General features: G+C 34.4%; 1 protein-coding gene across 2 annotated transcripts in view; it reads left to right on the plus strand.

Moving 5' to 3' along the window:
* Nucleotides 1-1,011: 1,011 nt before the first annotated feature.
* Nucleotides 1,012-12,117, plus strand: part of tafa1b (TAFA chemokine like family member 1b) — a 465,222-nt gene continuing 454,116 nt past the window's right edge. The window contains exon 1 of one of the 2 annotated variants that reach the window (XM_087273710.1): nucleotides 1,012-1,113. The gene's annotated coding sequence lies outside the window, so the exon portion shown is untranslated. The remainder of the gene's footprint in view (nucleotides 1,114-12,117) is intronic. The other variant, XM_087273711.1, reaches the window with a different exon arrangement.

Below are 12,117 nucleotides of genomic sequence, written 5' to 3' on the forward strand. Positions count from 1 at the left end.
TTGCATCAGTCAAATGAATGCTGTTAAATGTAGAGATATGATAAACTGTAGGGTTACAAATATGGTCAAGGGCAAAATCAATATCTACAGGACAAGATGACTGTGATAAAACGGTCATACATGTGGTACATATAATTATGTTATTATTATTATTATTATTAATAATAATAATATTAATAATAACAGGGAGAAAAAATATATGTGGTATGTAGCAGAATTGGGCGTCACGGTGGTGCAGTGGGTAGCACAGTCACCCTACAGAAAGAAGGTTGCTTGTTCGAGCCTTGGCTGGGTCAGTTGGCATTTCTAAGTGGAGTTTGCATGTTCTTCCCGTGATCGCGTGGGCTTCCTCCGAGTTCTCCGGTTTCCCCCAAAGACATGCACTATAGGTGAATTGGGTAAGCTTAATGATCTGTAGTGAATAGCTGCCTTCAACTTCATGCAGCACTATGTGAACCGATTAAAATCTGTCTTAGCATAAGGGTTAGAAATTTTGTTGTGACTGGCAAATGTGGCATCAAAGTACTGCAACAGCACTCCGAGATCAGATGGTAAACTCAGCCGCTGCAGCATCTGAAGAGCTACTGCAAGAGCAGCGAGGACGACACCAATATTACACGGTTGGCTGGATTCACTGCATGACAACAAATGACAACAACCATGTGTGTTTTAGGCTTATTAATGGACAACTTCCGTCTCACAAACTTTTTGTGCCAAATCTATCTTGTATATATCATGCTTTTTAAAGAACTACAAATATTTTACTGCAATAATCATCTCTTTTTGTTAAATCATTTGTTTTATAAACAAAGGCTAGATTGTTTGCACAAATTTTAATAGTGGCATTGATGTGTTCTTACTGGGAAATTTCTACTTAAAGTGTAGCTCACTTATTTTGGAAATGTTTGCTGTATTGAATGAATGAATGAATGAATGAATGAATGAATGAATGAATGAATGATGACGCCATGCAATCGGTCATCATGACTGACGCTACTTTGAGTCCCAAGGTGTCTGGCTTGACGGCTCCGTTTTCAACTCCACCCCTGCCTGTGCTCGGCTAATCTCGTTGATCATCGGCTGCAGCCATGGTTGAAGTCAAACGCACCTTATGTTTGTGAATGAGTGTGTATGGATGTTTCCCAGAGATGGGTTGCCGCTGGAAGGGCATCCACTGTAGAAAAAAATATGCTGGATAAATTGGCGGTTCATTTTGCTGTGGCGACCCTAGATTATTAAAGGGACTAAGCTGAAAAGAAAATGAATGATATATATGAATAAATAGCAGAACTTCAGGTGTATTTTCAGTGTCATATAATCATTCAGAATTAATTCTAATATTTAAATTTGCTGAATTTGTGCTCCAGAAACTTTTATTATTATGATAAATGTTAGATCAATGGTATATCAATGGTTTAATTAAAAAAATATATATATTTACTTTAAATTATGTAAATAAATGTTTGGATGAAAAATCCAAAAGCATAATATTTGTATAATAAAAGTTATTTTGCTAATTTGAATTTGGATAAAAATCTTACTCCACATTCAAAATACAAAAAAACCTACCTTGAATGAAACATATTGGCTCAGATATGCTGTAGTTCTGTCATTTTCCTCAGTCTGTGAAAAACCCCAAGATCCAGCTGAGATGAGTTTGAATGCATTCTATTGATTCTCAACGTCAAAAGGTCAAAACAGGAAGTCCAATGTCTTCTCACATGGAGAGAGAGCTGAGAAACCCCGCTGCGAGATTTGGCTCTGGTGTTTGTGCCATTGTGCACACAAGGCCAAACAAGCCCTTACAAATGTCATCTCTCTTTTATTTCCTATAAAAGACCCAATGCGCACACATAAGAGGACCAGCAAGAAAAGCCACACACACATTTTGTTACTTATAATGAAGACGGTGACAGATCTTTCTCTCGAGAGATTACCACACGTTAATCACCTTTAAATCCTTACTTCAAGAGTTAGATTTATTAACAGGTAACAGTGCCATGCTTCTTGCTGTTACTTTTTGCAAATTACTTTATTGCACACAAATATGTACATGTAAGCAACTTAAGCTCATTCTGAAAACATAGCCCTATATATGTTTCTGGAGCAGAGTTGACCGTGACAACGAGGTTCTAGTCTGGTGAAGAACAGTTTCAGAAAGCAGTTAAGACAAAAACATTAGCCAAAAAATAAAACAAACAAGTAAATAACAAGGTGAGAATATGGTAAAATCTGAAAACATGATGGGCGTCACACATGGCATAATCAGGCGAGGGCTTTTCTTTTTCTGGATTGCTTTTCAAAACACTGTCGGTTGGGTTTAGGGAAAGCAGGTAGGTGGGTCAATCTGTGCTTTTCAAAATATTATTGGTTGAATTTAGGGAAGAAGGAGCCAGTCAGTCAGTAAGTTAGTCAACAGTGGCCTCTGGTGGATTTACGTGAAAAAATCTGGCGTGAATGGCACTCGCGAGAGATATGTAAGACCTCAAAAAGCACACACAGCAGCCTCTACAGTTGTTACTTTACTCCCAATACTTAACACTTAGGGCCATTCACATATCGTGTTCTTTTGTGCATGTTTTTCAGAATGCTGCAAGTGCAGTGTGAGTCATGTGACTAGAACTAACCAATCAGCTTCATACTTTGTACAGAATATACACATTTAAGTAATAATGGTAGACTAATTACCTCAGACAAACACTGAGCACCCAGACATTACAGTGCTTTTGAATTTTAAGTATCAGAGCTACGCCAATGGATTGTCAGTTTGTCATCCTCTGTCAAAATGGTTGATGGTTGCCAAGAAATGACAGTAGCAACAGGATTGCTAGTGTGGTAAAAATGGTGAAGAAAGTGCACTGCACACTTTTCATGAGCTTTTTGTGTTTTTTCACATGCTATATATGAACGATACCTAAAATGTTGTAGCAGTTTCTGTAAGACTATCGGTTTCTGCTGTTTTGTGACCCTGCAATGAACTGGTCTTGGTAGATTTAGTTTGTTTGTATGTAAATGAGCTGTTTTCTCTGTCTTCTTCCACCAGTGCTCATATAGACAATTGCTGCACATAAAAAACACCAAGCACAAATTTACCAAATTTACAAATTTGCCTGGGGCCTCATGTATGAAAACTTGCGTTGAATTCATTCTAAAACATTGCGTACGCACAAAAACTCAGATGTATGAAACACTGCATACACGGAATCTCATGCATATTCTCCATGTACATCTGACTTAACGTGAATCTGAGCGAATGTGCACGAGTGCAAAACCCCTCCCTGTCTCCTCCCCTAATAAATTTGTTAATGACTCTACTTTGGCAAAACCAAATGAAATAGCAATGGCTAAAGCAAGCAAAAAGAGAAACTTGAAACTTGAACAGAATGTGAATTGGAGGTGCTCCTTTTGGTGGTAGACCGGAGAAAAACTTTGTTATTTGTGTGGTTGTTTTCCGGAATTAATAACAAAAAGAGTGGGAGAGTAGCATGAGTGGTGTAGCTCGTAAAGCGCATGGCAACATGTTTTGACATGTTCAATCATGAACTTGAATCATGAGAATCATTTGCCTACTCTTCATCACGAGGAAGACAAGTATGAATCATTATTAATGCGCTGTATTATGTTAAGCGCATTTGAGCATCACATATTATTTGCAGATTTATTGAAGAAAAATGTTTCCAATTCAGATTTGCAAATTCGTCTTTAAATGGCGCCTTTATAGCAATGTGTGTGAAGTCGATCGCTACGATTATATTGGGAAAACTGGCGATCCTGGCACGTACCCTAAAGCGCACTTCTTAGAAAATGTAACTACATGTCACAGAAACACAAGTGCAAGATCTGTGATTAGTCAGCTTGGTAGCTGTGACGAGTGTGGCTAGTGACCAGAGTGTTTACCAAGTATCGAGTCCCAAGAAGGAACTTCTTCTTCTTCTTCTTGATCACTTTGTTTTGTGTCTTCACTAGTTCCCACCTCTTTCTTCCTTGAATGAGTGCAAGTTAAGCTTTTTCTACAGCGGCACTGCATGCCTTTCTGGTGAAAACCCAAAACAGCTGCAAAGTAACTTAACATAGGGCAACAAAAAGCCTAACTGCATTCTAGCATTATGAAAGTGTTACTGCCAGAGCAGTCAGACATAATGCAGAAGTGTAAATATTCTCAAAACCATTGGCTACTTGGAAGTCATGCGCCTTGAGGTATGGCTGTCATTCGACGGAGAAGTTTAAATCAGGATTTATACTCCATTGTTGTCACTTTCTTATCCTTTTATATCCATTCATTGGAACTTAAGAGCCTTTTGCCCAATTATGTTTGCCACGTACAACCATCACTCCTTACAGGTCAAGGGGAATCCCTGTAGCGAGTACTACTATCTGGCAAATGGCAATGATATTCCTGTGAACAGCAGTCATCCCTATACAATCGCTGATGGCAGTGAATGGATCCATTCCTCCCAGCAAGTTTTTAACAAGCTCAAAAAATAAGTGACTGTGATTCATAAAATGAAAAACAAATGAAAAATGAAAAGCAATAGCCGCTCGTGGATGACTGCTACTCATAAAAGATACCAAACTTTTGAGTCCTAGACTTAGTTCTCTTTAATGCCACTGTTGTCCGTCCTCTTTTATCCTTTCGCGATTACTCCTTGGAGCATGAGACCTGTGGCACACAGGGGTTGCACATTACCACTCACATTCTCTCCTTGCTATGTTTCCATGGCTCTCTTACCCATCCTGCTTGCCATGTACCCCAGCTCCCCTCAAAGTTAAGGGGTATATTTCTGTCACAGCAGTATCTGGTATCTGTCAAAAAGTTGCTCTGACTGATTACTTGGACTCTTTAAGCAGCACAGACACACACACTGTTGCTGAGTCTTGTTGAACTGAACTGTGAACATTACGACGCGGTTTCCTTGTTTTACCTTGCCGTGTTAGACCCTAGCCTTGTTTTATTGGCTATCCCTGTCTGATGACTGCCTTTTGACAATCTGCCTGTGTATTTGACTACAACTCTGTATTTGCCTATTTGTATCTGTTTACCATGTTGACCGTTGCTTACCTGACCATTCTGTTAACAACTCCTGCATTTGGATCCTCACTCCCTTGTGTCAGCGTCCACTTCACGTAACAGTAATCCAATTTGTAAAGTGAGATTTAGTGTTCAGTTCTGAAATTTTCAGTATGTTTTAATTGATGAGTAACCTCAAATAAGTGTAAATATGTAGAACATTTAGATTTTTTTCATTTCATGACAGTTTTTAAATAATAATACACAAAAAGACCATTTACTAATTCCATGTATTGTCCCTTGAGTCATACAAATTTATTCATGACATTTTAATGCAGATTTTAATCACTGCCATTTAAGTTTTGGAATGTTGATGGCTAAATGTAAAACCCAAATGGATCCTTCATTTTGATTAAATGCATTACTCCTAATTGCAGATCAATAGGTGCACTGCCCATGTTTAAATTTCTCTAACAAAATGAATGGTGAAATTGGAAATCTGCATAAATACTGGTCAAATGCATTTATAATAAGCAACAATTTACATAAACACAATAGCATGTAATGTAACAAAATACATTCATCCAGTTACCCGAAACAAGAGTCAACATCTCTATTGACTGAGGTTTTGTTCTATGTTCAAATTGAAATGTACTAACAGAACGAATGAGAAAATGAAGAAAATCAGAAGAAGAAATAAATAAATAATGAAGCAAAAAAGAGAGAGAGAGGTACAACTAGCATTTCAATTATATTATGGCAATTGTTTTTTATCTTTGACGCAGGTTAATGAAACTAATTAGTCTTCACTGTGCAGAAGCTTCTGGCGCCTCAGATAATTGCTATTCGCTGAGATAGCAAAAGTCAATTTTACCTCACGCGGCGTCTGGGAAAATAAACATTGAAGCTTATCGCTTCTGAAGCCGCTACATGAGAGGGTTTACATCAACTCACACACTCTTTAAGTCTTACTGCTGGCTCTAAAGAAGCCTGTAACCTTAAAGTATGCACTTGACAAGGATACTTGCAAGTTCCTAGATGGCAGCTGTAGTTTTAAAAGAGAGTCGGGTTAAATAAATTAAAGACAGAGGGGGAAAATGTGCTTTCGTGTCTTTATCTTAAGCAGGACTTTACCATACATTTCAAGAACATCGTGTGCTTCACTTTCAAGAAACAGCACTGCAGCTACTTTTATGTTGCAAGTGAAGATTTACTGAATAAACAAGAACAAGTTTACATTTATTTATTTATTTACATTTATTTTTCTTCCAGAATAGCCAAGTTGCTAATTCATAAATTAATTTAAAACTACTGCAGACATTGATGTCAGTGATATTCAGCATTCATCACATTTCTCAGTTGTTTATATAGTTTTTGCCTGTCAATCAATGATTCAATCATTATATATGTGCATATTTAGTATGGCTTCAGAAGTCATGAACTGTTATTGGTCATATTTGAATGAAAATTATTGTGACTATATGTGTTACTAGCAGAGGCAGACTTAGTGATTTGGGGCTTAAGCAATTCCTGGTATGGGGTCCTTGCATATATTTTAGATCTTTTAATAAAGAAACCTTAATCTTTGTTATGTAAAATTAAAAGCAATAAATTCAGAAAAAAAAGAAAAAAAAAAACTAGTTCACAATCTATGTACCACAGGGGTGTCCAAACTCTGTCTTGGAGGGCTCGTGTCCTGCAGATTTTAGCTCCAACTTATCTAAACACATCTGCACAGATGTTTCCAGAAAGATTAGTAAGAGCTTACCGAGGTGTGTCGGATTGGGGTTGAAACTAAACTTTGCAGGACACCCACCCTCCAGGACCCAATTTGGGCACTTCAATGTACAGTTAATTTGCCATTTTTGTGATTAGTTAATTATTTGATAGTAATATATAATTTAATAGTAATAATAATAATAATAATAATAATAATAATAATAAAAACATTTAAACTAATTTAACTTGCAATCCATCAAACTAATCATTTTACCATTTTTCATATGAATAGAATAAATCACTTTTTTTGAATCAGCGACCTTTTCATTGGGAAAGGTTATTTGAACTGGTCCTTGCTTAACAGGCTCACAGCGCTCATCATCTGACAGTTGTTTAGGACAAACAGCAGGATTGCAGAGGAAGCTGCATTTCGTTGTTTGTCGTATTTCTACTTTTTTTCCCAAATGTTCTCAAAATTCTCAAAAATGGGGCAGCCTGTGAGTGCTCTGAGGTGGGGGTAGACACCGACGGCATCACCCATAGTTCGTTGCGAAGAGTAACTTTGGAAGCGCAGCACTGATATATGAGAGTCTCTAAAAAATCTCCAGCAACACCTAAAACATTCACTAGTCATTTTTTTTTTTTTTTAGATTTGGCGCTAGTGAGATCTGAAAAGCTGCTAAGTTGGCAACTCTGGCTGGCAATATTTTTGATTAAAGCGCTCACACCTTGCACATGTGCAGTACGGACAGAACTGTCACACCTGTTGCAGTGCCCTACTTTGGACACTTGAGGACACTTGTTTGTTTTGTAGTTTCACTTCATTTCCCATAATCCTTTGTATCACTGATTGTGTTGTTACAGTTTTTTTTTTGTTTGTTAATTTAGTCCTGTCTTTATAAACCCTCTTGTTCTCTGTTTTAGTTGCCTTAGGATTTTGTTAGCTCCTCACGTTTGGTATGTTTGTCTGGTCATCTAGTGTTTTTATATTTACTTTATGTCACGAAATGGGGAATAATCACAAAATTCAAAAATCCAAGTGCAGCAATTTATTATAACAAAGACTAAGGTTTCCAAAAGACAAAGGTTTCCAAACTTGAACAGAACTAAAGCAGGATGCAAACCTAGTCCAAACAAGAGAACAGGCAAAAATCCAAAAACGAGTAAATACAAAAACAGGGTAGGAGTGCTAAAGAGTGCTAACAAAAACAAACACAAAACAGGAATCCAAGAAATATCAAAATACAAAAACTAGATAACCAGACAAACATACCAAACGTTAGGAGCTAACAAAATCTTAAGGCAACTAAAACAGAGAACAAGAGGGTTTATATAGACAGGACTAAATTGACAAACATGAAACAGCTGTAACAACACAATCAGTGATACAAAGGATTATGGGAAATGAAGTGAAACTACAAAACAAACAAGTGCCCTCAAGTGTCCAAACTAGGGCACTGCAACAGGTGTGACAGAACGTTACATTATTCATATGGGCCACCAGTTTTGAAATGAAGAAATAACACTAAAATCAATATCTATTATAGACAAATTTTACAACATAAACGAAAAAAAAAAAACATAAATGAAAAGGTTGCTAAACTTTTTCATTTCCTATATGTATGCATTATTATTATTATTATTATTTTACTGAGGGACAGAGTGAAACAAAGACTCGAGCAAGCAAAAAATAAAAATAAAAATAAAATAAATAAATAGTATTGGTTAATACATGAAATATTTTATAGTGATATTGTCCTATTGTGGTGGAATTTAGTTTGTTCGTTCTTTCATTAATTCATTCATTATTTTATTTGCAAAGGTATTTCAGAACTTCTTGAGGTAAAATAAAATATAGAAAAATAAAATAAAGTAAATAGTAACATTGGCTGATCTTGTATTAACTTTGTTTAAAACAAACTAATTAATTGAATTATTAATTAACAAACAAACAAACAAATCAATAAACAAATAAAAAGCATTGTGAATCAGATTTGAAAAGGTCCCCAGCCTGATGGCTTTAGGAATAAAAAGCTTGTCTCTAAAAGCTTGTCCACTGCTGTTCAGGATTTAGATTGTTAACATATTGATCTAAAAGTGCCTCACCTTGCTTTGCCTGTTTTTAATGGCATCCATCGATAGTGTGACCTTCATGTATACAAATGGTTCAGGTTTGGAGAGGGAGAGAATGGATTATTTCCACTTATAACTATAAATCCAGCCTAACCTCGGCCTTTAGATGTCAATCAATGCACCAAAAACTCAAGCTAAGACTCTTCGATCCACATCTGAAATAATAACAAGCCATATCAAACCAGTGAGCAAGAGCAACTAATGTGAAATAAGCAAGAAACAAAATGAAGATTACATTTGATACAATGTTAAATATCTGCACTGCATTCCTGTATTAGTGTCTGGAAGTCTGAATGAGCTGCTGAGTTTAAATCTTAATATTAATAAATGTCATTTATGTATGTATGTGTGTGTGTATGTATGTATTTTATTTATTTTTTTATTTATCTATTTATTTTCAGAAAGACCAAAATATCTGCTACTGTCCATGCACTGGTTTTAAAAATAAGGTCAAAAAGAATTATATAATATATAAAAACAGTTATGATAAAAATAATATAAAAACAAACAAAAAAACTAATATTTAAGTCATAAAAAATACAATTTAAAAACAAACAAACAAAAAACAACAACAAACAAACAAATAAATAAATAAATAAATAAATAAATAAATAACATACCAAGTAAGCTATGATTTATTTAGTTATTTATTTGATTGTATTTATTTATTTATTTATTTAGCAGAAATAACAAAATATATGCTACTGTCCATACACTGATTTTAAAAAATCTATTAAATTGTACAATATCAAAAGGCATAAACTGACAATATCTGACACCATTACATATCCCAATTTTTTTAGCATTTATGTTTCAACTAACTAACTAACTAACTAACTAACTAACTAACTAACTAACTAACTAACTAACTAACTAACTAACTAACTAACTAAATAAATAAATAAATAAATAAAGTTATAATAAAAATAATAGAAAAAACAAACAAACAAATAAATAAATAACAGTTATAATAAAAAAATAAAACAAACAAACAAACAAACTGATAAATAAACAAGCAAACAAACAAATAAATAAATAAATAAATAACTTGGCAACTAAGCTATTATTTATTTATTTGATTTTATTTATTTATTTATTTTGCAGAAAGACCAAAATATATGCTACTGTCCATACACTGGTTTTAAAAACAAATCTGAGAATTGAATTGTACAATATCAAAAGGCATAAAATGACAATATCTGACACCATTACATCCCAATTTCTGTAGCAAGAAATATGAGTTTAGAAGCTTTAGAAGTTATCATTGATGTTTTATGAAGATATTTTTGGTCAGATGTTAATTCAATCATTGTTACATATAGTTGTGGAGCATATTTATTAATAGTAGTCTCTGTGCAAGTGTCTGTGCAAGTTTGAAAGAGCTGAGAGTTAACATTTTTTTATTTGCATCGGAACAATGCAATTGTTTCATAAGCCATGCAGGCCAGATAATAATAATATATAAGGAAGCAGAATGTTTCAAAGAAATGCCTTAACTGCACACTATGAAAAATGAGTACAGGCTAAAAGATGTCAGTAAGATTTACTGTGTAAAGTTTGGATCGGAACCGGGAAGAGGAGCAAAAGCTGCAAGTAGGTCAGGACTATTCCTGGTCTAGCACCATATGCTAAGAGATGTGCAGAGAAAGAGAACGAGAGAATGATAGACAGAAAGAGAAAGACGGAGGGATGGAGAAGAAAGATGAATCGAAAAAGGTAGACAGAGGTAGAGAGAGGTGGAGAATGAGGGAGAACTTTGAAGTAAATGATGGCAGGGAATCAATCTGTAAATGCACCAGCTGGCATCGCGAAGCAGCCAAACTCCTGCCGTGAAGTTCCATGAGAATGGACCAAAATCTTTGGCCCACCTGAAAAATGATTTTCTCTCCAAAAGAGAGAGAGAGAGAGGGGGGGGGGGAGAGAAAAGTACTACTGCAAGAAAGTATACAATATATGAAGTGCATACAGATTAAACTTCACTGAATGCATTTAAATTTGAAAAGAAATGACATGTGATTGCTAAACAATAATATAGAAAAAAATTAATAATTATTAATAGTTAATTTATTATCATTTGTAATAATAAATACACAAATACATTAATAAATTATATATATACTGTATATATATATATATATATATATATATATATATATATATATATATACTGTATATATATGTATATGTATGTATATATATATATATATATATATATATATATATATATATATATATATATGTATATATATATATATATATATATATATATATATATATATATATATATATATATATATATATCAGTCAGATATCAGTCATATATGTCATATATCAGTCAGACAGTGAAGATCATTGATTTAAAAAAAAACAGAGCATAAACGTGCTGAAAAATTAAAAGTCCTTCCACTTACTTCTGCATATACCCTATTGTGTGTGTGTTTTTTTTTTTTTGTCAATATGATTTTAGCAAATGGCTGCAATATTACAAAGAATGGAATAAAACTAAAGGCGTCTGAATACTGAATACAAACTCCACACAGAAATGTCAACTGACCCAGCCGTGGCTCAGACCAGCAACCTTCTTACTGTAAGGCAACTGTGCTACCCACTCCACCACTGTGAGGCCCTGTGTGTATTTATATAAACATAATAAATATTCACAGTACACACAGATAACAAACTTTTATTTTGGATGTGATTAATCATAATTATATTTTCTTAAGCACTATTTTTTATATTATAGGAATATCATTTAAACAATTTAACTTATATTAATTGTATTCATATGTCATTTAAGTAATTTTATACTCAATTTATGATATATTTTGAATTTATAATATTATTCAACTGATAATCAAAATAAATAAATAAATAAATAAATCAACAATTCTGTGTTGGAATTTGTTTAGTAAAGCTGAATAAAATGGGTTGGTTCAGTGGCTCAGTGGTTAAAACTGTTGCCTCACAGCAAGAAGGTCACTGGTTCGAGTCAGTTGACATTTCTGTGTGGAGTTTGCATGTTCTCCCGTGTTAGTGTGGGTTTTTCTTCAGGTATTCTGGTTACCCCCGCAGTCCAAAGACATGCATTGATATACTTTTGTATATGTGAATTGGGTGAACAAAATTCTGTAGTGCATGAGAGAGTGTGGGAATATGAGTGTATGGGTGTTTCCCAGTACCGGCTTGCAGCTGGAAGGACATCCGCTGCATAAAACATATGCTAAAATAGTTGGCAGTTCATTCCACTGTGGTGACCA

This window comes from Danio rerio, chromosome 11, assembly GCF_052040795.2.
Source record: "Danio rerio strain M-AB ecotype USA chromosome 11, GRCz13ab, whole genome shotgun sequence".
Lineage (NCBI taxonomy): Eukaryota > Metazoa > Chordata > Actinopteri > Cypriniformes > Danionidae > Danio > Danio rerio.